Here is a 26906-nt window from a genome sequence, read left to right as displayed (position 1 = left end):
GCTGCTTCCCTTAGGCACGGCCCTGACTTCACGCAAGCCCCGGAAAGGCAGCTGTGCTTTGGGATGCAGTGATCCGAGAAACAACCTTTCCCTATGGGGTTTGAGCCTCATACCTGCAAGTCAGCAAACACCTGTAAGGAACTCTTTCTTGAGGAACTGTCCGGTTGATTTTCTGTTTGTTTTGGCTGTTGACCATCCTTAACACTTTGGACCCTGCTCCAGAGATACCAGCTGCTGAGCAGGCTCCAACAGTCCCCATGGTGTGGGGGGGAATGCTAGTGAATCACGTATCTGTGACCTCTGCTTTGGGACAGGTTGACATTTTTATGGGATTTTGACGGGTACACAGAGTCTGAGATGGTTGATAAAGAAACTGGCCTATCTTGAGACAAGTGGGAAAATTGCCATATATTTTGACGTGGTCATCACAGTGTTGGGGCTCTTATGAGTACTTTTTGTCAGCAGCAGGTGTGGAGGCACGTATAGTAAACTGGATTGTTTAGAATCCAGAAAATCCCAAAAGAGAAACCTAGCTAATACTTTAAGTGAATCATGAAATTAATCATTGTTATATTTTTTACTTTTATAAGTAGGCATCATTTATTTAGAGAGGCTATAAACCGGCTTGAGGGCCAGCGAGATAGCTCAGCTTACTAAGTGCCTGCTTTGGCAAGCGCAGGGACCAGAGCTCAATCCCCAGTCCCACATGATTTGCTGGCCCTGCCCCCGGGATGCGCTGAACCGGTGGCCCAATCCGGGCGCGATGGCACACACCTGTAATCCCAGCACTGGGGAGGCTGAAAACAGGAAGATCACTACAAGTCGGAACTGCATAGTGAGACCCTGTAGACCCTGTACCAAATACATAAGAAATGAAAAAAGAAACAGAAGTCCTCCCTGAGGTCAGCAGCTGGTAGCCATATAGCTGGCTAGGTTGCCGATCTCAGTCCTTCTGACTGTAAATTTACATAGTTATCACTGCATTATATCATACAAAATGGTCAGCAGAGATAGATAATTTACATTCATTTTTATGTTTTTAGATTAATGTGGCTCCTTATGGTTAAACTTTGAGATCTTGGAATGCAGATATTCACTGAAATAGCATATACATATAAGGCTATAACAGGAGCATTTTGTATTAGTTTTATTGTTGGTGTATATTGTTTTAGATGAAGGCTTTCATATCACCCTCTGTGTACAGCAGTAATCAGTTCATAGCAATTTTTGGGTTTGTTTGTTTGTTTTTGTCTTTTTGAAATAGGGTCTCGCTGTGCAGTTCAGGCTGACCTTGAGTTTACTCTGTAGTCCAGGCTGGTCTGGAACTCACACTGATCTTCCCGCCTCAGCCTCCTGAGTGCTAGGATTACAGGTGTGCACCACCATGCCTGGCAAGCTTTTGAGTTTTGTGTAAGAATGCTATGCATGCACTTTGGTGTCCTAAGCAGAAGCATGTCACATCTTCACAAATGGTCTGTTTAAGTAGAGTTGAGGGTCCAGTAAGTAGTGGTCATGGTGGTTTAGAAGATGCAGAGGATGATAGTTTGTTTCTACAAAATGTTCAAAGAACTTTTTCTTCAATAGAAGGGAAAAAGATTGTAGACCCAAATTAGAGCTATGGGTCAAGGACTATATCATGTTAGAATACTTTGTAAACCAAAAAAGTCTTTGATGAGGTACTGAGTTATGTTATTAATGTCCAGCAGCAGATGTATCTCTAGAGAATCTCAGGAACATATGTTTCTGACTGGGAGTATCTTTACATTTACTCAGCTGGACTGAGATTTTTTTTTTTTAATTGAAATGTACTAAAGTTTCAAAAAACCCTTCTGTGGTACATGCAAATAGAACATAAGAGATCCCTTCTATGAGGAAACCTCAAGTCTTGAAAACAGAGGCTTTCCTTAATGCTCCTTGGCCACACTACTGTTTGGTTTAACTAACATTTCTGGTAATGGAGTTGCTTGAGTCTCAGTATTCGTTTGCTTAGAATTTTGTTTTTGCCAGGACTCTTCCTGTTGACACAGTCACTGAATCAATCCATTGAATCATTCTCTGAATCAAAATTATTTGCGTGACATCACTGTTAAGTATAGCTTTTGAATACAGCTTAGGACTCTAATATGTTAATCTATTTGGATGTGTTTGCTTGGAAACCTGGAATGAAGGCTGTTTTTAAATATATTTGTTTCTATAATGTAATCTGAAAAAGATGAAAAAATTCTTAACCTCATTAATAAAGTTTTCCAGTAGTTGATCTGTGTATCTCAGCATCTCACATATGAAAATTTTTTATTTAGAGGAAGTAGGGAAGGTGGCAGGAGCACTATGCTTCAAAAACACACATCTAGGTCCTCATTTTTAGGAAGATTATACTTGAGCCATCATTATTGTTTTAATATTAGGATTACCTAGGAACAAGATTAAGGAAATCCTCATTTTTTTCCAAAACTAAGCAGTTGATATAAAAATAACATTATTTTTCATACTAAGTGATAAAATACAAAGTGTCAAAAACATATATATATATATATATATATATCATGTTGAAACACCCTTTTGTGATAGGACAGTGAAGTACTTATTTTCTCATTTAGCTATTAGATGATGGTAGAGTCTACCCCTTAAATTTTGTGAAGTTAGTAAGTGCCTAAGAGGCTCTAAAACTGAATCTATTAAAGCTAAAGATTAAGGCGCCTTTACCAGTAGGAAAGCAAATTTAAAACACCTCTGAGTCTATATTATACTGAGTATAGTACACATTTAAAAGTCTGTCTGATATTCTAATGTAAATTGATAGGAAATTTTAGGTGGCATCACACAGTTTTAAGAAACCCTCTGTAAAACAGAATACCCTTTGTTGTTAACTAATTCCTAAGTTAAATCAGGAAGGAATTCAGTTCTGTTGTTTCTGCTGTGTATGGAATGTTGGTTTATTGATTTAGAATAATGGGCTCTATAAATAGATTACCTAAGTTGCATTGAGGCCCTTCTGCTTATTGTTTTGTAACCTTCAACAGGATACTTCAGGCCTCAAATCCTTCTACAGACATGGCTGTTAAGCCCCAAATATGTGGGAGTTGAATAGTATAATACATATGAAGTGGCTTTCCACTTGTTAACTCATGCTCTGGGACTTTGTATTATACAGATTGAGAGTTTTGTAAAGTAAGAGTAATGCTCACTGTTACTTTAAAACACTTACTGAAAAAAAAAATGGGATCACATCTGAAACTACTAAACTACTGTTGTAACATTCAGGGCATCATCGACATTCAAGAAAATGGTCCAAAGGAATAACTCACAGCTGTGTGTGTAGAGCTCTGTGTGATGTAAAACCGTTACTTCTGGCAAGTAGGTCAGGGGCAGGGAGTGCCCGGATCAGCAACCAAGCCTCCGTCCTGTTCGAGTTTACAGTGTGTGGGGGGAGTAGATGAGTGTATAAATAACCCCTGGCAGTGAGGCGTGAACAGAACAGGTAGCGAAGTGTTGATCTTGGACTGCATACAAAAATACTCAGCTACAGGCTTCCAAAGTAGGACACTGCCGTTTTGGTCTGAGACCCTCTAAATGGTATCCAGTCAGCGTCAGCCTGCTCTTCCCCAGGGAGGATGGGCCTCTTGGTCCTGATGTGACGCTCTGAGAGGACGTGGTGTGCAAGTGAATATTAACTAAAGGTCCAGTGTTGGAATACAGGCGCTGGAGGTGTAGCCCAGTGTTAACGTGTGTTTAGTCTGTGCATGGCCCTCAGTTCCACCACCAGGACCACAGATGAATGAATGAATGAATGAATGAATGAATGAATGAATCGATGGATGGATGGATGGATGGATGGATGGATGGATGGATGGATGGACAGATGGACATTGAATTCATAGACTCCTGAGATAACTCTAAGTAAGCAAAGTTTACCTTTGGTAGGGGCAGATAAAGCTCTGGTTTTCCCCTAAGACATAATTTGGTGCATAGTTTATATCCCTAGGAGAAATAATAAATGTTTCTAGAACAGGTCTTAGTGTCAGCTGCTTAATGGACCCCAGAACCTTAAAAAAAAAAAAAAAAAAAGTCATGCCTGGGTCCTCCTCCGGAGACTCTGATTTAACTGAGTCTGGGCTTCCGTAGTGTAAAGCTTTCCACGTGATGCCAACACCCGACCAAGGCTGAGCACCGAGCGCCTCCAGCTGCCCGGCGGCGTTGTCGGCCCCAGTCCCCAGGTGTTCTCCGGTAAGTTGCAGGAGCCCGCCTCAGCCCACATTCTGTCAGCAGGTTTTCCAGTCTGCAGTTTGTAACTGAAAACAGTGCATGGATTTTCCCTTTGGAAACGAACACACGGCCCTTTCTGTATCCCAGTCTGCAATGCTGGTGCCTGGGAGAACGTTTCGGCTCTGGTGGCGGAGTAGGGAGCTTTCTCAGAGAGCAGCCTGGAAGTCTCCTCATCCAAGCATGATTTACTGTCTTGTTTTTCATATCTGTGTGGAATGACCAACCCCAAGTTTGTGCTAGAAACTTTTATTCAAGTTGGTTACCAACAGGCTCTTCCTCCATCTCATGCAGTACCCGGCTGTCAGGGGCTGAGCTGAGGCATGCTGTGCTGGGCGCTTCAGTCTGTCCTTGTACGTCCAGGCTCCTGACTTGCTTGTCAGCCCTACATGCTCCTTTGTTTATCTCGATGTACTAAATATCTCTCTGTAGATTCTGATGCCACGACTTTATTCTTCCATTCAACAATTATCTATTGTGTGGCAGATAGGAGCCGGGCAATCTCCTAAACAGTGAGGCCGAAATAGTTTCTAGATCAGGCAGCAAAACTTTGCCCATGTGAGATTTACATTCAACTGAGAAGCAGAAAAGGAAACACTTAAGTGACTAGGCTTTGTGCTACGTTCACAGTGTTTAGCTATAGAGAAGAGTAAGGGAAGGCAGGAGGAAACGGCGTGTGCGCCATAGGTGTTAATAGATAAGTGGCTGTTCAGGATTCTCCAACAAAGGTGGTACTGGCTTTAACCAAAGTAGTGGTGGCAGTGGTTGAAATCTGAGTAGGTTTCAGCAAGGCCTGAAGAAGGCAAGGGTTGGGGCCTTACCGATACTAGGAAGAGGGGAATTCTAGGCAAAAGTGCTGCAAGGGTGGTATCTGCAAGGCAGTAGTGGATTTAGGGTGTTTCAGAAATTACTGAAAGGACCTGTGTGGCCAGAACAAAGAGAAATAGCAGAGTTAGCTAGCATAGGGAGGGGTGGATGTGAGATTACAGACCATCTTGGAGAATTATTCCTTGGGGAAGAGACTTTGGCTCTGAGGGAGATGGAGAGTTATGAGGAGTTTGTGTAGAAGAGAAACACAGTCTTTTCATAGTGTCAAATGTTGGCTCAGTTGAGATGGCTCTGCGGGGCTCAGTGTGGAAGCAGGGAGATTGGTAAGGAGGCGAGTGCAGTATTTTGGTTGGCAGATGGCCATGGTTTGGGCCAAGGCAATGGCAGAGATGGGCCAGAGATGGTTGGAGGCTGGGGAGGTAGTTGCGTGGTGGAGCATTCTCCTTGCATGTGCTGTGGGGGCAAAAAGGAAAGGAAGAAAGAAATGGTTAGAATCTGGATAGATTGTTATGGGTAGAACCAGGTGCCCCTTTTACTAATACTTTTTCACAATTCTCTTTAGAAAAACAACCCCAAACTTCAGTAACTTGTCCTGAGTAATACTAGTTATAGCATTAGACTCAACTTTCTGGCTCTGGTGCACTGAACTACATATTTAGCATTTTTTACTTAGTGCATAATGATTGCTTTTATGATGGGGAGTTGGCACATGTACATAACATTTCCTAATTCTCCTCCACGTCTCGCCCCTCCCTGCTCTTTCCAACTCTTGATCCCCTTGTCATGTACAAAACCTCTGTTTCTATTTTTTCCTTCTTTTTTTTATCTTTTTCCTCTCCCTTCCCTCCATCTTTTGTTCCCCTTCCCATTTGAAGATCTAGCTACTTTCTGTTATCCATATTTTATTTGATTCAGCATTGCTGCTGGCTTGATCCATCGTAATTCCCCCCACTGGTGCACTCCTTTTGTTCGTTACTGGCCACTCACTAAGCTAAGCTCTCGGCGGTCACTGTTGCTTGTCCAACACACTTCGTCCTTGGAGTCTTATTCCACGTTAGATCCCTGGAAGGTGCCTGAGGCAGGCAACAGAGTAAAGGATTGAGACACAGATGCTGATGTGTTAAAAGGACCCCTGGTTCACAATAAAGCAGGCCAGGAGTATCTCTTGTCCCTCTCATCATCTTCTATCCGCTAGCTCCCCAAGATAAAGCAGTTTCCCGTTTCTGCCTCCGTGCAAGTAGTTCAGGTAACCTCAACTTCTTCGCTTCTCTTTTGTCCCTTAACAGAGTACAAGTATCACGTGAAAACACAGAGTGGTACAAAATGATTGGGTGCTTCTCTGCCCGAAACTAAGTGCAGCATCCTCTCTATTCCAGTAGTCACATATTTTTACACATTTTTAACAATGGGGAGAATTTTAGAATAAATATACATTTGTTTTCATTCATTCAGCAGTAATTTATTGAGTACTTTTTATAAACCAGACATTGTTCCAGCGAATGGGAGGCAAAGAGGAGTGAGTGAAAAACAAAGTTCCTGTTTCTTAGGCAGCTTACTGTAGGTGCAGGAAATGGGCAAAAGCACAAGCAGACAGACATGCGTATTGAGGAGATAGTGTGAGGAAAACAGCTTAGGAGAAAGGCGGAGAGTGTCCTGGGTGGTCGCTGCACTACAGGAGGTAGTGCTCAGCTCTTCACTGGGTGGCCAGACCCAGCACCTCTGAAAACAGTGCTTGTATATAGACCTGAAGGCAACGAGACAGCAGTGCTCTTGCCCGGGAAGGCTGTTCCTTGTTTCGGGGAGCCTTTAGTTTTCCCCTCTCTGCACCCCAATGGTTTTAGTTTGTCCTGTGATTTTACTACTCTCTAAACCCTGGTGACTTGAAAATTCCCATTTATGTACAATTTTTGTGATTTTGCATATCATTCAAAATTAAATTTCAAAAAGAAAAATATCATTAAAACAGTAAAGAAACCCAAATATCTGGAGTCATCCTGACTGCTCTAAAACCGTACATCCAACCTGCCAGCTGGAGATGGATCAGTAACTTACTGCACCCATAAATCTTGGTTGTTGGAGAAGCATTTGGGAGTCCGAGGACTCTAACCACATCAGCTGAATGCGGCATGGGAGGGGGCAACCTTGTTGAAGGAGGTGGGCATGGTGGGTGATCCTAAGAACATACTGGTAGCTCGCTGCTGTGTCTCAGGCTCCTCTCCTGCCCTCTGCTTCCTGACTGAGCTGCTTTCCTTGGCCTGGACTCTCCACCATGGCATCTCTGCCAACCAACCACGGCCTGCATCCTCTGAATCCATGAGGCAAAATAAGTCTTTTTAAAGTTGTGGATATGAGGTATTTTGTTTCAGTGAAAAGAAGGTGACTAATACGTATATACTGGGAAAACTAAAAAATAAAAATCTTGCGGCAGGCAGAAGAATAGATTGAGGTTGAAAAGAAAGCAGAACAGTGGTAGAATTCCCTTCAGTGTAGTATGATGGGATGAAGAAAGCCAAAGCTTTGGGGACATGGACCCAAGAGCCCAGAAGAATGGGAAGTGACATCTGAAGTCACATTCCTGTAAAAGAACTACAGCTAGAGCGGGCCGCTGTGTATGGCTCAGTGTCTCAATATCAATGTTGGCAGAACTAAGAGACCTGCCTCATGGAGTGAAAAGGACTTTAGCAGTGGAACTATTTTATATAAAGGTAACCTAAAGTATTTCCTATTGCCTGCTCTTGAAACATTATGGCACCTAATGAGGAAGCCAGAAATGCATGCGTGCACATGTGTGTCCTCAAAATGTCAGGGGGAAAGGACCCTGATAATTTTCTAAGGCTAAGAGATGGTTAATAGATCTTCTACCCAAAAGAATTTGAATAAGAACAATGAAAAGGAAGTAAGTAGTCAGTGTCCTTCTATTTTAATTTAGCATAATTTCCCAGTATTCAGATTCTCAATACAAAAGGTTCTTGTTTTGCTGCACAGAGTTCCCGAAAATCGCATGCAGACACCCCTGTATGAGATTGAAGCCCTGTGATATTTGGGCAGTTCTCCACCCAAGGACTTAGCACCAAATCAAAAGCAGGTGTAATCAAGAGTCTCTTCTAGGGGTATGTCTGTGGCTCTGGTATGATTCCAGTTTTCTAACTATGATGGAAGGGTAAGTTCCACACTAGTGACCCCTTCTTGGACAGAAGCTGAACTCTTTATAATCTAATCTCTAAAATAATCTTCCATCTGATGGATTTCTCCCTCTGTACCAGATTTCAGGCTAGTGTGTGCAAGTCACAAATACGATTACCCTAAGTATGGTCCCCAGATGACTAATGTCCCAAATAGATGTCAAGATGAATTTCCCATAAAGGAGGTTGTTTGGGTTTAAATTATATTCCCCATGAAGAACTTGGACCTTGGAAGCTGACAGACCTGAGCTAGAGTTTTTGCCATGTCATCCACAGGCTTGGTGACCTTGAGGATGCTATTGAGTCTCTCCTTAGCTTCTGTCTTCTGTAGAGCAGAGATAATATCCACCTCGTGAGTGTAATATGGGGGTTCAACAGTTAATGCCTTTAATGCCTGACATTCATAAGCATAATAGGACATTAAATCGTCCCTTTCCTGTTTACCAAACATGTTCAGTTCTTCCACTTCTACAAAGAAGGCTCCATTTTTAGTATGGTGTCCTAAGTTGGGACTGACGGCTCCAAACTTGAGGAAATTCTTATTTGTAATAGTAAATTTTCATATTCCCTCTAGGAAGAACCTTAATGTCCATTGGTGGATAAAATGTAAAAATGTGATCTGTAGCTAGAAGAGAATATGATTCAGCTTTTACCAAGAAGGAAATTCTTCAGTGTGTGATGACATAAGTGAACCTTGAGGACATTGTTTTGTTTTTTTTGTTTTTTGTATTTTAGGGAAGGGTCTACAGGATGTTCAGGGTCTCACTACTAGATCAGACTCCCAAGTGCTGGGGTTACAGGCACGCACCACCACGCCCAGGCTCAATTGCAATCTCAGCGTGCCCAGGGGTGGGGCCAGCATGGGATCAAACCCCAGCGCCTGTGCCTGCTTGCAGGCGCTTTAGTCCACTGAGCTATTAACCAGCCCTTGAGGACATTATAGTAAGTGAAATAAGCCAATCATAGACACATCTTGTGTGTGTCCATTTCAGCAATATATCAAAAATAATCAAATTTATAGAATTAGAGAGAGGAATGTTGGCTGACAGGGACCAGGAACAGGAGAAATGGGGAATTAAAGTACTAATCAATGGATAGAGTGCTTCAGTTCATAGATAAATAAGTTCTCTAGAGACTTGCTATACAACTTCCATCAGCAAACCACACTATACACGTAAACATTCGTTGAGAAGGCAGTTCTCATACAAAGTGTTCTTACCATAATAACAAAAAATGTATAAAATAGTCATCTTTCTTGATCACAACTACCAATATCCTTTTTGCTGTCACAAGTTGAATGCTCATTTCTTCCGTAGCACTACCATTTGTGCTTGCTACTGTTTTCTCTTACATACTTCTCACCAGCTCCATGAAGGAAGATACAGGCTTTCTCCCGTTTTGAAAGTGAGGAAGCAAAAGGATTAAGTAGCCCTTCCTAGTCACTCAGTTTACCAGAGGCCGAGTCAGGATTCCAAATCAGGCACTTTGACCTCATGCCTTGCTCCCAGACAATATGGTTCTGGACATTGCTTGAACGGTGCAGCACTTGGGACCGGATTGCAGCACAGTGGCAAGGTATGTACTTAACATGTGCTGGGTCCTGGGTTCAACCCCAGCACTGCAAGAAAATGAATTAGAACTACACTATATTAATGTGATCCTCTGCTCTTGATGAGAGCCAATTCTTTAATAGGGATAATCTCCAAAAATAAGTATAGATCAGGCACAGTCATAACCTGGAAGAGTGCTTCTTTTTCTTTTTCTTCTTTTTTGCTTCTATTTCTTATGCTTGTTTTTCTTTTTCTTTTTCCCATAATAAAAACAGCTTTACAGTGAAGGGAGACTTTCATTTGGGGGAAAGTAAGTAGGAGAAAATAAAGTATAGCACTTAACTGTTAAAATAATTTAAGATTACATATCCCTAAAGGAAGTTCCATGGACTCTCTGCAAAATACACATTAGATCAACTCCACCCATAGTGTGATGCTTCTACTCCTTGAATATTTCTGTATTTAATCTGTTTATGTGGTTTTTGCATGTTTCCTTGGTAAATGTCATTCCATGATGTGAGAGATCTTAGTGCTGAGGAGGTTTTTTTTTTTTTAACATTAAACTCTGCAGTTTCATTTCCACATTTTATCTTGATGTTACCAGAGCAACCCAAATAATTTTATTTCTTTTTGAAGTTGATAATGCTTAAGGTGGTTATACCTCTTGCTGACTCATTTATGTATATTTTTTCTAGTTTAATTCCTGCAGCTACTTTTCTGGCACAGATGTTTTCTGCTTTGCTTTCAGCAATCACCATACCTGGTACACTGTTGGTGTAGTAGCTAAGTGTTTGGGAGGACCGCAGATCACATTAATAATTAGAGAAGAGCTCTCCACCCTCTCACCAGAGCCATACTGGGTTAAGAAATACTGAAGGAGGGGCCGGGGAGATGCTCAAAATAAGCGCTTGCCTGACAAGCGCAAGGGCCGGAGTTCAATCCCCGGTTCCGCCAAAAAAATAAAAAATAACGAAGGAAAATGTTGAATGTACAGAAACTCACTCAAGATACCTCTCACCCAAATGTATTTGATTTTAAATAGCAAGCTGTTAGGAATTTATCAAAGAAATCTATTTAAATCTATTCTGTTTCTAGGGCTGGAGAGATGGCTCAGTGGAATAAGTGCTTCCCTGGCAAACTCAAGGGCCTGAGTTCAATCCCCAGTTCCACCAAAAAAAAAAAAAAAAAGTACATTAAATCTATTCTGTTTCTAAACTCAGATTATTATGATACTTCTTAATTTTCATCTCTTCCCATAAGGACAGTCCATTGCCTGGTTTTACCCTCCCCTGTCTGGCAGGGTCTTGCACATGACCCACAGGAATTAGAGGCCAGTTGGCATGCACTCTCTCCACTGTGGTGTGTGGCTCCCACATACCCTTTGAGCCTGAGTCTATGTGTAAAGAAGGACAAAGACAACGGGCAATGTGTGCATTTTAAGCTTATTTGTATATTGATGTGTTGCCCAGTGATTCTATTGGAGCCTCTTATTTTTGCTTCCCAGTGCTTGGCACTTCCTAGGTAAAAATATTGAAAGAGAAAAGACGGAATGATAAAGAGAAGGGGGCAGGAAGGAAAAGAAATGATGCATATCAAATGAAGGGAATGAGGAGGAGGAGGAGGAGAAAATAAAATCGCAAAGTAGATCAACCTGGAGGCCACTGTATTAAGTGAAATAAGCCAGGCAAGGAAAGACAAGTACTGCATGTTTTCAATCATCTCTGGAATCTAAAAATATGATCTCATAGAAGCCGGGAGTAGAATAGTGGTCATTAGAGACTGGGAGAGTTGGAGGAGGGTGGGAAGTGGCTAGATGGCTGGTACCAGCACAGCGAGGGGAGGGGTAGCTGTGGTGACGAGGCTGCAGCAATTCACTGTGTGCTGCAGGGTAACTAGAGCAGAAGAGTCAGAGGCTCCCAACATAGCAATGATAAATGTTGGAGAGAGAATACTACTTGCCCTGATTGATGATGAATCATTCAATATAGGGTGTATAAAAATATTATGTGCCGATTAAAATGCTTTAAAGAAGTTTTTAAAGCAGGCCACGGCGACTTTCCGTGGACCAAACAGTAGATTCCTGTGTGTGGCTCAAAACTCAGTTCCTGAACAGCCTGACATACTCCAGCCAAATGGTGAGCAGAAAAGCAGTCTTTGACCCTCAGCACTGCTGCCTGCGTTCAGCCTCGGACCCTGCAGGACGTCCCCTCCCTAGTGATGAGTGACCGAATCTCTGAGGTGCTAAAGCAGTGTCACTGCTTGTGATGAGAATTTGGTGAACATTCTACCAACCCTGGGCTCCTGAGCCACAGCTTTGGACATTGCTTATGTTTGCAATGAGTTGGAGCCCATATATCACGTGGAGAACGGTGGCCTAGTCAGGGTTGGTAACCTCGAAGGCAGTTTCCCTCGTGTAACAGCCCAGGACAGGGGGAAGCTGCTGGACCCCACGGGCTTTTACTGGAAGACCATTCTCGTGGATTTTCACATGCCTTAGAAGAGACAGATGTTTGGGGGCTGAGCCCCTGACTTTTTGCCAGTTCAGGCTGAGAACATGTGGTTTGTTGACCTCCTTCGCTCTGGGCATCTGGGCCAGGTGAGGCCTATGCTATATGTCCAGATAAAAATGATTAAAATGATTTTCTTCCAAATAGAAACAAGACATTTATAATGAATTATCCCGGGAAACATGAAACAGCTCAAGTGGCGTAAAAAGCCATCAGCGCGTCACAGACCTCCACCCAGCCTAACGTGGTCTGACCCTGACCTGCAGCTCTGCTGAGCCCTTACTGTGTCCGCTTCAGATCGCTGTGCAGGCGTCTCCAGCCCTATGTGGCCCCGCTGCCACTTTATGCCAGCACACCCCCTTCATCTTGCTTAGCACCGTTGTGTACTCTTTCTACCTAGTCACGTTTTGTCGGTACAGATCATGTCCTCCTTACTCCTTTATTCACGTGAAGGACCCCTGTGCCTTACAGATCAAAGCTACTGTATGCAAACCCCACCGTTTTTTTATCCGTTCTTCAGTTGATGGCATTTGGGTATTTTTATACAATGGAGTATAAAAAAAAAAATCAACTCGAGGCTTCTATAGTAAATGGATACAACTAGAGACCAGACTCATGAGTAAAATGAATCAGACCTGCATATGTAAACATCGTATTGTTTTGTTAGTGTAAGAACCTGACATAGTAAATAAATTGAAAGGTGCAGGAGATATTGTGAAAGGGAAAGAATGTTCAAAGGGAAAGAACTGGGAAAAGGGAAAGAAGAAAGGGAGAAAGAAATACTTAGATGGGGCTGGGATATACCTCCAAATGGCGTAAGCACCTTCCTGGCAAGTGCATGGTTCTGAGTTCAATCCCTGGTACCACAAAATAAATAGTTCTCTATAGATACAGGATAGCTTGAATAATTGTACTGCTGATTTCTGCTTGTCTATTGACAGGAACAGTTAATACTTATGTTCTTTTCTCTCTCTCCTTTTTAATTTTTTGCACATTTTTCTGACCAGTTGTACATGCTTATATATAACTGCTAATCTGAACAACTAATTTGAAGACACCAATATGCAGTATAACAACCATTGTTGAATTCCTATTATCTTCTTTAGTGAAATTCTGTACCGTTTTTAATTTTTTAATTATTTTTGTTCTCTTTTAAAATAATAAATTAATAAGTATTCTTTTAAAAGCTCCTGTAGTATTTCCAGGAAGATGCATGAAGCTCCCAGACCTCTGGTACGTGGTAGGGACATGAAGCCTCTGAACACACTGCATCTGTCCTTGGGCAACTTTGTGCTCCAGGAGCGGCTCTCTCTGCTGGCAACCTGAGCCTCCTCAGCCTGCAGCAGGGACCAGGGCAGGGTGAATCAGATCCTGGACTTCTCTACCCCGCTTCTCCCAGTCCCGCTTCTCCCAGTCCCGCTTCTCCCAGTCCCGCTTCTTTCCCACAAGAATCCCAGGGCTGGTCCAAACCATATCCAAAGACACTGAAATGCACCGCCTTATTTTCCCACCGATTTCCATTTTTCTGTTCGGTCAGTATTTATTTATTTTGTTAAAACTATTTTGTCAAAACTGAATCCAAGGCTTTTATACTGAGCTATATCCACAGTGCTCCTTAGCTTTATTTTTGTACCAGGAATCAAACTTGGGACCTTGCACTTGCCAGGCAGGTGCTGTGCCACTGAGCTGCATCCCCAGCTCACCCTCCTTGCCTGAGACAGGGTCTTGCTGAGTTGCTGAGTTGCCCAGGCTGGACTCTGGCTTAGAATTCTCCTGCCTAAGACTGTCAGAGTGCTGGGATGATAGGCATGGGCCATCACGCCTAGCTGTGGCCACTTTGGGTCCCTGAAATGTTAGACTCTGTTAACTTTTGAAGATGATAGAACATCTAAAAAAGAACAGAACAAATAAAAACAAACATCTCTGCAGTTTTCCATAAACCTTATCTTTTCCTTGGCTCAGTGCCTATTTTCCACCATCCAAAAGATCATCTCCTTCATTCCTAAATTCCTTTCAGACTCCAAAAGTCTCATCTCTGAAGTGCTTGACTTTTAAGAGCAATATTTTGTTTCTGCCTTTTTTCTACTAAACCTTAGGTTTTAATTGAATTCTCATGCCATTTCTATGCAGTTTTTTTTCTTTTTTTTTTTTTTTTTTTTTTTTTTTTTTTGGTGGAACCGGGGATTGAACTCAGGCCCTTGTGCTTGCCAGGGAAGCGTTTATTCTACTGACCCATCTCCCCAGCCCTGCAGTTTTTCATTGTTCGGTATTTGTAATTAAGGTTGCCGAGTCACTCAGTGTAACAACACTGGAGCTAGTTCTTTTCCTTCCAAGCACCTCTCCCTTCTACCCACCCATCCTGATACAGTTGCTGGACAAACCCACGTCTGAAACCAACTTCATGTCAACACACAGCCTGATCTATTGTGCGGCTTCTCTATCTTGTTTTCTAAGTCTTTCAGCCATTTTTAAAAATACATTTGGCAAGACTCTAGATGTATTTTAAGATAGTATTTTTCTCAGTGAGACCTCATCTAACCCCAAGCAAACTTTCTTACTAAAAATAGCAGCTACAAGTAAGCAATTGCAAAATATTATAGTTTGTCTGCTAAGATGGAACTTCTTTGAGTCTTAATCCACCTTATCTAACAGTTTTTTTTTTTCTATTTTTTATCTGACAGAGGATTCAGGTGAATAAATTCAAGGTCTTACAGTTGGAATGACTTGAAGTTTTGTTTGTTTCTTGCCAGGAATCAAACTCAGAATCTTGCACCTACCAGAAAGGCACTGTTCCACTGAGCTATATCCCCACCCCACGACTTAAAATTTTAATGATAGATGTATTTAATGAACATATATTGAGCATTTATTATCAAGCTCTGAGGCATTCAGAAAACAATGGTGAAAAAGACCGGAAACTGTCTTCATGGAGATAATGGTAGGGGGAGACCAACATGAATCCTTGAGCACAAGTGAATGGAAAATTTGTCATTGTCAGGGGCCAGGGTGGGATGCCACAGTGCTCGGGGTCTCTGGATGCTGGATCTGAATGGTGCAGGAGCCTACGTCTGCCGTAAGCTTAGCAACAGGGAAAGCAATAGGGAGGAGTGAAGACCATCCCAGCCATGGTGTTAGCACTCCAGCACCCTGCCACTGTTTATACCTCTGTGCCTTCAGGATCCACGTGGATCATTTGGCTTTTGCTCTCATGTCGTGTGTATCACTTAGTTTCACTGTTTTTTGAGGGAAAGATAGTTGGTTTTTATCATTTAAAATGGAGGAATGTATTCATTTTCAGAATATATTTTCCAAGAAATGTTTTCATATAGATTTTTGGCATAATCTAGATTTGATAGGTTATCAGGCTTGGACCACTTCCTCGTAGATCCTTCATCTAAAGAATTCTCTAAGCCCTCAGGTGTGATTCAAGGAGTACTGCAGATCTTCCCATTAGATTGTTTATTTATTTGGTATAGAATCTTGCTCAGATTCATAGTGATCCTCCTATCTCAGTCTCCCTAGTACTGGAATTATAGGCATGTGCCACCACACCTGGCAAGGCATGTGGTACCAGGAATCTGCTGAACTATCTCCCCAACCCTCTTCACATTAGATTGTATTTAGTTTCACTGTGAGAAAATAAAACTTGGAAGAAGGAATTCATAATGTCTAACTTTGAAAAAATGACCATTAATTCAGTGTTACATTTAGAGCCAGTTCTTTTTCCTGTGGCACAAAGCTCTGCATTAAATGTTTATCTGCTATATGGACAAAAACCTAATATTCTAATTTTTAGATGCATTTGCATCAGTGTTATAATCTACCAATGAAAGTTTCATAGTTGTAGATCTCTTCCCACAGACCTGTTTTCTCCTGGGGGCTGAAGGCTGTGAAACATCTTCTCATCATGGGTTTTCCCGAGCGCATCACCAGGGAAGAGAGGGCAAGAGTGGCCGGGATAGGAGCAGCCCGCTTATGTCCCCCAAAGCATGACTCAGAGTTTGTCTGCTGTCTTCAAACCTTGATGGTCCCTGACCCTAGAAAGGAATTTTTTTTTTTTTTTTTTAATGTATTTGGTTGTTACAGGGTCTCATTACGCAGCTCGGACTCGTGGTGATCTTCCTGTTTTTCAGCCTCCACAGCACAAGGATTACAGGCGTCCACCATCTCAGACTCTGTTGCCGGCTCAGTCTGCCCTGGGCGCAAGGCTGGTGTGACGTGGTGCCAAGAATTGAGCCGCGGTCCCTGCACTTGCCTAAGCTTACCCAAGCAGGTACTTTAGTCCACTGAACTATCTCACCGGCCCCTAGAAGGGAAATTTTAAATGGTAGATGTCTATAAAGATTAGTTTACTAAAGGAGGAAGGAGAAAATGATCACACTGTTTGAAAAGGCTTAGACCCACTCATCTTGTCAGTCTCTCAATTTAAACATCAGACTCATATATCCTGAACCATATTACTTCGTATTTAACATAGCTTGAAATTTTAAATTTTACCTCTGTTAAAACAAAAATCAAGTGGCAATTTTTTAGTGATGGGTACTTACCACTGTTCCATCATGTTTGTGAAAAGCTGTTTGAAAAACAGTCTAAGGGTCAACCTGATAGTTCAGCGAACTAAAGCACCTGCTCAGAGCTTAGCGACTGGGTTTGATCCCTGGGCCTCCCATGCTGGCCCCGCCCCTAGGGCGCACTGAGACCGTGATTGAGACTGGGCGTGGTAGTACACGCCTGTAATCCCAGCACTTGTGAGGCTGAAAACAAGAGGATCACCACGAGTCTGATTTTTGTAGTTCGACCCTGAACACCCGATAGGCTCTGCCCTAAATACAGGAAAAAAAAGAAGAAAAAAAATCTGAATTACTGTCAGAAGAGAAATGACAACTTTCCTCTGTAGAATCTTTAAGAATTCAACTCGACGTTTTCTTGAGCATTTTTACATCTCAGAGCTAGGATTGAGCTGTGCAGTGACAGGGGACCCCTGCCTTGCTCTAAGCTCCAGCAGTTAAGAAGTATACAGAAGCTTTGGTTTAGTGCTCTTGAGGGCGGAAGACGTCCTGTTTTCTTCTTGCTGCCTGTTGGCTGGTCACAAGAGGAGCAGCGTTCCCTGCAGATGGTGTGGCCAACCCCTCGGCCTGTGGGGCACGTGCAGTGTCCCTGCTGCTTAGCGCCGTGCTTCCTCCTGCCAAGGCACAGAGCCACCAGCTCTGAACCTAGCTTTGTCTGCACCATGGTGACCCTAGGTGTTTGAGGAGAAAGAGCCTTTTTAAGAGTGTAGACCTCTGTGGGAAAGGGGTGTGCATACATTGAGCCTCTTAGAAGACTGTTCTTTGGTGAAGACAGAAAACATAATGACATAAAAATGCCAGTGAGATTCAGAGAGCTGAGTCATGTCTCAGAGACTGTCAGTGTATTCAGAATAATGCAGGAAAGATATTTGATGATCTTTTATTTTTACTTTAAAAAGCCTGTTAGAGCACAGCTTACCATTTCAGAAAGGACTTCTGAATTTAAATACTCAAAATGCACAAAATAAGCATTTAATTATTACCAGTAGCATAAAATGTAGCTGCAGCTATTTGACAAGAATTCTGAAGAAAACAAAGCCTTCTTTTAAAATCCTAGCAAGAGTTAGAAACACAAAATTCCAACCTTTATATTTTCATAAGAATTTTATGTTGAGATCTGTTTTCTGCCACTTATTTCTTAATAAATTAATGTTTAGACAAGGGAATCAAAAACTTTGGCCACTTCTTTGGGTACAGGCTGAGACCTAAACAAGTGTTATCGATCAGCACATCCTCTTTAGCAAAAGTGACAGAGCACTGAGCATTAAACTTGCAGTGAGCTTTGATTTTGAAATTATGAATAATTTCTGACTCACTTTCTCATCTCAAGCATTCTCTTTTAGTAGGAGACCTTTATATAATCATTGTTTGTAATATGAGCCCATGCTGTAATACTATTCTATTATTTCTAACTTTAACCTTATAAAAGAAGATAGTAGGCTTCGCATGCACAATGCATAGTAAGGTATGTGTGTCTGTGTGGTTGTATGCTTCAGTGTGCTTCAATTTAGAAAATATTGAGGGCTTCTTCCAAGGCATAGGCATTGTGCTGTTTTCTGTAAGAGTCAAAATAAACAAGATACAAAATTTTATCCTCAGTGAAATAAAATAACCTCTAAATGCACCACTGCACAGGAAGCAATAGTAAATCCCTATTTTCAAAGAAGAGCTGTTTCCATATGTATTTTCTTAGGAATCCCATCAGTGAGTGCTGAGCTCCTCGGGATTCCCCCAGGATTTCCTTCATGCATGCAGGTTCCTTGTCTGGTTGGTTCTCTCCTGTTTCCCTCACACCTCCACAATGACTAACATAAAATCGCTTTCTTGGTTGCTTTATAGCAAGCATGTTTGAGAAGGAAAGTGAATGATGGCTGTGAGAGAAAACAAACAGCTACTGATCAGAATATGCGACAGATTTTAGTAGAGTCAAAGTGATATCATTATGACACCAGTAAAGATAACTGGAAATGCAAAGGACCTGCAAGTCCTCAAGTACATGTGAGTGAAGAATTTGTTCTTTAAGTCTGTAAAGGGAGTCATCAGAAAAAGGAGGGATCTCTTCACTGGTTAAAAGAGAAGTGGAATAGCGCGGGTAGCAGTGTTGGTGTAACTGGGAATGTGTGATTTTTTTCTTTTTTTCTTGATTTCTGTTTTCATCCTCACACGGCTGGGGGAAAAAGCAGTGGATTTTATAATTTGTGTTTTGAGCATATGCTAATGAGTTTATTTTGATTTGTGGAACCTTTGGGTACAACTGGGGAAACCCGTAAGTGTAAAATTGCAGTCGTTCTGTGCTCTTCCTGTTTTGTACTCCTCCATGCTCACCTCAACTATGGTAATGTCCTGGCCCCGACTGAGGGACCTTCCTCTGCTGACAGTACTCTGATACACTCTTTGATTGTACAGTTATTATTTCTAACCCTAAAGCAGCTGCATCCCTTTCTGTATTCACAAATTTAATTTTCAAGTATTACCAACTACAACACAAAGCATTGTCTAGGTATTTGTGATTAATCTATAAACAGAACAGGGAAGCCTTGTCTTTGCGAAATGTTCGTTTTGGGGGAAGGAGAGGGGCTGTGAGAGACAGAGGAGCCAGGAGTGGCTCTCGTGTTTTTGGCATTGGCAGCTGGAAAGGTAGACAGGAAAGCAGCAAGCAGAGCAGGGCTTTGCTGCAGGGATGGGAGAGGCTTTGGTTGCTTTGCAGTTGTGTCCAGTGGATATCCGAGTGGAGAGGTCAGGTAGGTAGTTGAATCTCTGTCCAGAAAGAGACAATGAATTTGTGTCCAGTGTGGACAGTATTGAAAGCACTGAGGCCTCGTGCATTCACAGGGGAGTGAAGGAGTTAGGAAGTGAAAAGAATGAAAAGCTAAGTCCTGGGTCACTTTAAACTAAAAGGTCAGGGAGAAGAGGAAGAAACAACCAAGACATGCAGGAAAGAACACACAGGAAGGTAGGAAGAAAACCTGAAAATCGGTGAGGCCTAACAGCTGAGTGAGGAATGGCGACATCAAATCAAATGCTATGGATAGATCAAATAAGAATAAAATTGGCCACTGGGTTTAGTAGTATAGATGAGCAAAATACATGAGTTTCCTCTCTGTTTGATTCACCTTTCATGTATTCAACATTAGATTCTTCGTTATTCATTCTGCTAATAGGCCACTCCTTGATGACTGATGTGATTCTTTTCATCAGTTGCAATTGGCCCTTGATTCTTTGTGTATTAGTCTTCTGCCTAAAGGTCATGTTCTTTATGCACTGCCAGAAAAAAATGTAGAATAAATGAGATGTTAGCTGTACCAACATGATAGCGAGGGAGAGTGCTAGCAATCAGATTGAAATCAAATGGTACGAAAGGTTTGATGTTATTTAAATTTTAGATTAATAGAGTAGAATATATTTGTGTATTTTTGGATAAGAAAATATCAAGGTTTTTAGAAGAAAATATTAAAATTATTCTAGAGGCAGTTTTATCCCAGTGGAGACATTCTTTTAGGAAGAATGATGAAAAGTATTAAGAAAAAAGTAAGAAATTCTGTTTGCACCTAATTTTACAAATACCCTTTCTTTAAAAAAAAATGAAAAATCAATATTCTTTACCAAAGATTGAATGATTTTTTTATTAAAAATATGAAACGCTTCATAAATTTGCATGTCATCCTTGCGCAGGGTCCATGCTAATCTTCTCTGTATCCTTCCAATTTTAGTGTAGTGCTGCCAAAGCGAGCACTTGAATGATATTTTTAAGAGGTAACATTGATGGAATATGGAACCATTGAAATATTTTTTGTAAGTTTTATTTATTTATTCTTGGGTTAGGAACAAGCTCAAGGCCTAGTACACAAAAACGCCTGTTCTCCACCAAACTATACCTACAACTCATAATATTTTTCTCTTTTTTCTTTTCTTTCTTTCTTTTTTTTTTTTAGACATGGTATGACTGTACAGTTCAGACTGGCCTTAAACTTATTTTGTATCCCAGTTTGGCCTTGAACTCACACTGATTGTCCTGCCTTAGCCTCTGGGATGCTGGGATTACAGGTGTGCACCACTGTGCCCAGCCTATAACATGTATTTTTAAGAGGAAATATGTATGAGTTTTGGCAAAAGGTGCAGAAAGATATGATTTTACACAAATATGTAAAAATTTGTATTTAAATTTAAAAAAAATTAGTATATCAGAATCTCTTATTTTTTTCTAAGGTTTATTTATTTATGTGGTACAGTTGCTACCCAACTGAAACTTGTAGTGATCATTCTGTCTCAAACCTCCCCAGTGCTGGGATTATAGCCATGAGGTGGCATACAGTACCAGGAACTGAACCTGGGTCCTTGCACTTGCCAGGCAGGTACTTAGACCATCGAGCTATCTCCCTGGGCCCAGGATCTCTTATCTAATATTTTTTAAAGAAAGTACAAATTACAGCTAAAACAGAAAAAATTACAAGTGATAACAGAATTTCACTTAACAAATTACTTTTAATTTCACAGTATTTGTTGTAATACATAGTGTTGCCTTCCTATCAGTTATTCATATTACCAGATATATGTATGTAAACTTTGAAGAAAAAAAAAGAAATGTATAAGAAATTAAGGGTGAAAAAGTACAAATAATTGAAAAATGGGGATGAAATAAGTTAAAGATTAACTTCTCCTTTCCATTGACCAGCAGAATGCACACACAATATAGTTGTCCAAACCATCCTACTTACATACCTAGATAAGTCTTTTCCCTGCTCCTTCTCCTGTCCTTCTCCTGAACTCAGTAACTCCTCCCTCTTGAATAAGTTCATTCCCTTTTCCCAGTGTCTCTTGTACCCTTCAGATTCCATTTTCCTCTTTAAGCTTCTCACACTAAGGAGACAATATGATGTTTGTACATGCGGGTCTGATTTACTTCACTTAAGAGTATGTTTTCTAGTTGCATCCATTTACTAACAAAAGACTCAAATTTATCCTGCTTTATAGTTGAATGATACTCCATTGTGTACTGATTCCACATCCTCTTTATCCATTCTTCAGTTGATGGGCATCTGGGTTGTTTACAGGATTTAGCTATGACAAATTGCACTGCTGTAAACATGGGTGCACATATATTGCTGTGGTATGAGGTTTTCAGTTCTTCTGAAAAAATACCTGGGGGCCGGGGAGATGGCTCAGTGGAATAAGTACTTCCCTGGCAAGCACAAGGGCCTGAGTTCATTCCCCAGTTCTGGAAAAAAAACAAAAAAAAAAAAAAAAAAAAACACTCTAAGAAAGGAATAGCTGTCTTGAACGGGATCTCCAATTCCAGGTTTTTAAGGAATCTCCATACTGATTTCCATAATGGTTGTACCACTATACACTCCCACCATCAGTGCAGGAGGGTTCCTTTTTCTCCACAGCCTCTCCAACATTTGTTATTGACTGACTTCTTGATATTAGCTTTTCTTTCTGGGGTGAGTTGCAGTCTCAGTGTTGTTTTAATTTGCATTTCTTAATGACCAATGATGTTGAATATTTTTTCATATATTTATCTGCCATTTGTATTTCTTCCTCTGATAAGTTTATATTCATCTCAGAAGCCCATTTTTGGATTGGGTCTTTGAATTTGGGGGACCTGATTTTTGTTAAATTCTTTTTTTTTTTTTTAATTTTTGTATGTATTTAGTACAAGGCGTACAGGTTCTCACTATACAGATCAAATTTGTAATGATCCTTCCTACTTTTCAGCCTCCCAAGCTCTGGGATTATAGGCACTCACCACCATGCCCAGTCTCAATCACCGTCTCAGCATGCTCCAGGAGTAGGGTCCAAACTGGCACAGCAGACCAGAGATTGAACCCCTGACTCCTGTGTCTGCCTAAGCAGGCACTTCAATCTGCTCAGCTATCTGGCCGGCCCTTAAATTCTTTGTATGTTCTAGACAGAAGGCCTTTGTCAGAGGGACAGTTGGCTATAATTTTTCTCCCATCTTATGGAGATTTGCTTTGAAGTGCAGAAACTTGTCAAAAGATGACATCTTGTGTTGATTCTTTGAAGTGTTTCCCATAAAGTTTGGTTTTTGCCCATGAGCTCTCTAGCTACCCCTGTGTCCTTAAGGTTTGTACCTGCATTTTTCTCCAGAAGATTTAATGTTTCTGTTTCGATATTTAAAAACTTTCATCTATTTTGACTGTAGCTTTGTGCACTGTGATAGACATGGGTCTATTTTTACCTATTCGGCATGTGTAAAGCCAGTTTTTCCAGCACCACTTATTAAAGAGGCTATCTTTCTTCCAATGAGCATGTTTGGTCCCTTTATCAAAGATAAGGTGTCTGAGAGTTTGCAGTTGTGTCTGCATCTTCTAATCTGTTCCATTGATCCTCAGGTCTGTCTCTATGCCAGTAACATGCTGATTTTATCACAATAGCGTTATAGTATAATTTCAAGTCAATAATTATAATACCTCCTTCCTTTCCTTTGTTTCCCAGGATTGCTTTTGATATTCTGGGTCCCCTTTGGTTCTCAGTGAATTTGAGGAAAGTTTTCTCTAGCTCTGTGAGGTATACTAATGGTATTTTAATGGGGATTGCATTGAATCTGTATTAACAATTCTGGGAGTATGGCTATTTTCACAACATTGGTTCTTCCTATCCAGGAGTATGGAATATTTTTCCATTTTGTCAAATCTTCTTCAACCTTTTTTCTCAGAGTACTGTAATTTTCACTAAATAAATCTTTTACATACTTTTTGAGATTGATTCCTAAGTGTTTCACTTTTTTGGATGTTATTCTGAAAGGTGTGGTCTACGTACATGTGTAGAAACAGTGAACGCACCATAATTTCTCAGTGCTTTCATTGTTTGTGTACAAAAATGCTACTGATTTTTGGGTGTTGATTTTGTATTCTGCTACATTGCTGAATTTGAAGATTAAATCTATGAGATTCTTGGTGGAATTCTGGGGTCCTCTATGTAGAGTATCATGTCATATGCAAATAATAATTTCACTTCTCTGCAATCCTGATTCCTTTTATTTCTCTCTCTTTTCTAATTGCTCTCGCTAATATTTCCAGAACTATATGGAATAGGAGTGGAGACAGTGGATATCCTTTTCTTATTCCTGATTGTAAACTGAAGGCCTTCAGTTTTTGCCCATTTAGTATGATATTGGCTGTTGGTTTCTATCTGACCATCTATTCCAATTCTCTGTAGGGTTTTTATCATGAATGAGTGTTAGATTTTGTCAAAAGCTTTTTCTGCATCTATTGAGATGATCATGTGGTTTTTGTTCTTGGTTCTATTGATATGGTGTATTACATTTATGGATTTGCGTATGTTGAACCATCCCTGCATTCCTGTAATGAATCCCACTTGGTCATGATGTATAACCTTCTTGATGATTTACTGCCTTCTGTTTGTTAGGATTTTATTGAGGACTTTTGCATCTATATTCATTAGAGAGATTAACTCGTAGTTCTCTTTTTTGATTGGATCTTTCTCTGATTTTGGAATCAGGATAATACTTGCCTCAAGGAATGAATTTGGGAAAATTGCTTCATTGAAGAGGGGCCAGTGAGATAGCTCAGTAGAATAAGTGCTCACCTAGCAAGGACAGGGTCCTGAGATCAATCCCCGGTACTGGAAAAAAATAAATAACTAAGTAAAAATAATTCAATGTCATTGAAGAGTTTGAGAAAAGTTGACATCAAATCTTCTCTAAATTTCTTGTAGAATTCTTCTGTGAATCCATCAGGACATGGGCTTTTCTTTGTTGGTAAGGTTTTTATTACATTTTCCATTTCATTTATCATTGTTCGGTTATTCAGTCTTTCTATATCTTGTTGACTCAGCTTCAGCATTTCATCTGTATTTCGGAAACTGTCCATTTCCTCTGTGTTTTCCATCCTGTAAGAGTAAAGATTGCGAAAGTAGGTACTGATGATCTTCTGAATTTCTCTAGAGTCTGTAGTGATTTCACTCTTTTCATTCTTTATTGCATGAGTTTGTTCTTTTTCTTTCCCTTCTTTGATTAGATTGGCCAGAGGTTTATTAATTTTATTTATTCTTTCAAAGAAATATCTCTTTGATTCATTTATTCTTTGTACTGTTTTCTTCATCTCCAATGCATTAATTTCTGCTGTAATCTTCATAATTTCCTTCCTGCTTTGAGCGTGACTTGCTCTTCTCTTTCTAGGAGCTTGGGGTGCAGTGTAAGATCATTTATTTAGGCTTTTTCTGTTTTCTAATGTGCAAATTTATGGCTATTAATGTTCCTCTTAAGACAACTTTCTTTCTATTCCACAGGTTTTGGTAAGTTGTATTGGCATTTTCATTTCATGTAAATATTTTGTGATTTCTTTTTCCTTTTCCTTTTTTTTTGTGGTACCGGGCTGTAATTTCTTCTTTAATTTCATTTTTGACCCACTGGTTGTTTAGGATGTTTTTATTTAATTTCCATGTGTTTGTGGTGTTTTTGTAGTTTCTTTTGTCCATAATTTACAGTTTTATTGCACTGTGATCAGATAGTGTGCATGGGTTAATTTCAGCTAATTTGCATTTATGTAAGAGTGCTCTCTTGTGCTAGTATATGGCTTGTCTTAGAGAATGTCTCATGTATAGCTGAGAAAAATGTGTGTTCTGTTGTTGTTGGGTGAAACACTCTGGAAAGGTCTGCCAAGTCAAATACTTCACAAGTTTGGTTTAGTTTTGTTATTTCTTTGCTGATTTTTTGTCTAGTTGATCCAACTCTTTGTGACAGTGGCATGCCAAAGTCCCCCCTTACTATTGTATTAGTGTTCATTTGATTTTCATGTCTGTTAAAATTTGGCTTATGTAGGAGAGTGCTCCTACATTAGGTGCATATATATTTATAATTGTTATCTCTTCCTCGTGCAGTTTTCCCTTAACAAGTATGTAGTGACCTTCTTTATCTCTTTGGGTGATTTTTAGTTTGAAGTTTATATTGTCAGCACCCTGCTTTTTTTCTGATTTCCTATAGCATGGAGGATTGTTTTACATCCTTTGACTTTTACTGTATGAATTTATTTTTTAGTTAAATGTGTTTCTTGTATGCAGCATATTGTTGAATTTTGTTACTTAATCCACTCTGCTAGTCTGTTTCTTTGATTGGTGAATTGAGGCCATTCACATTGATGGTTGTAATGATGTATATTGGCTTATCTTTGTCATGTTATTTCCCTGCTGTAAGTTCTGTACTTTTTCCCTCTTTTTAACTACTTGCTTCATTTGGTGGTTCTTCAAGCTATGATCACTGACGTGTTTTTTTGTTTGTTTGTTTTGGGTTTTTTTGTGATACCCAGGATTGTCACTGATGTGTCTTACTAGAACATCTGTCAGTACTCTTTGTAAGGTTGGTTTGGTGGTCATGAATTTCTTCAATTGTTCTTTGTCATGGAAGGATCTTATTTTGCCATTGAATTTGATAGATAGTTTTGCAGGGTACATCAATCTGGGCTGGAAGTTATTTTCTTTCAGCACAAGAAGTACTTCACTTCAAGCTCTTCTTGATTTGATGGTTTGTGTTGAGAAATCTGCCATGATTCTGATGGACATTCCATTGTAGGTCATCTGTTTTTTTTCTCTAACAGCTTTAAATATTCTATTCTTTTGCTGAATTTCTGAGATCCTGATTATGATGTGTCTAGATGTAGATTTATTGTTATCATGACTGTGCAGAGTTCTATATGCCTTGATTAACTGTATGTCAGGTTCTTTTCTCATGTTTAGAAATCTTTCTGCTGCTACTTCTACAAGTAGTCTTTTTATGTCATTGGTGCTGTCACCTGCTGTTTCACTGACACCTATTATTCTTGTATTATTTTTCTTTGCATCATCGTGTAGCTGCTGAATTGTTATTTTCTTGTTCGTTTTTAAGAGATTTATCTTCAGTTTCATTCAAGCAGGTTTGCCAGCTTTCAGTGAAGTTCTGAATTTCCTGGATAGCTGTTGGAATGTTTCATGCATTCTAATTCTTTCCTTTATTGCTCATTCAGTGTTTCCATCATTTTTTTGTTTTGTTTCTAT

General features: G+C 40.3%; 1 protein-coding gene and 1 non-coding gene across 4 annotated transcripts in view; one reads left to right on the top strand and one right to left on the bottom strand.

Moving 5' to 3' along the window:
• Lrrc8c (leucine rich repeat containing 8 VRAC subunit C) overlaps window positions 1–26906 on the top strand; it is an 87306-nt gene that overhangs the window by 21441 nt on the left and 38959 nt on the right. The gene's annotated exons all lie outside the window — the stretch shown is intronic.
• On the bottom strand, window positions 20523–20627 carry LOC111817927. Its single transcript, XR_002822020.1, has one exon. It is a non-coding gene; the product is annotated as a U6 spliceosomal RNA (small nuclear RNA).

Source organism: Octodon degus, unplaced genomic scaffold, assembly GCF_000260255.1.
Source record: "Octodon degus isolate 3935 unplaced genomic scaffold, OctDeg1.0 scaffold00074, whole genome shotgun sequence".
Taxonomy (NCBI): domain Eukaryota; kingdom Metazoa; phylum Chordata; class Mammalia; order Rodentia; family Octodontidae; genus Octodon; species Octodon degus.
This window is presented reverse-complemented; position numbering and strand designations above follow the sequence as displayed.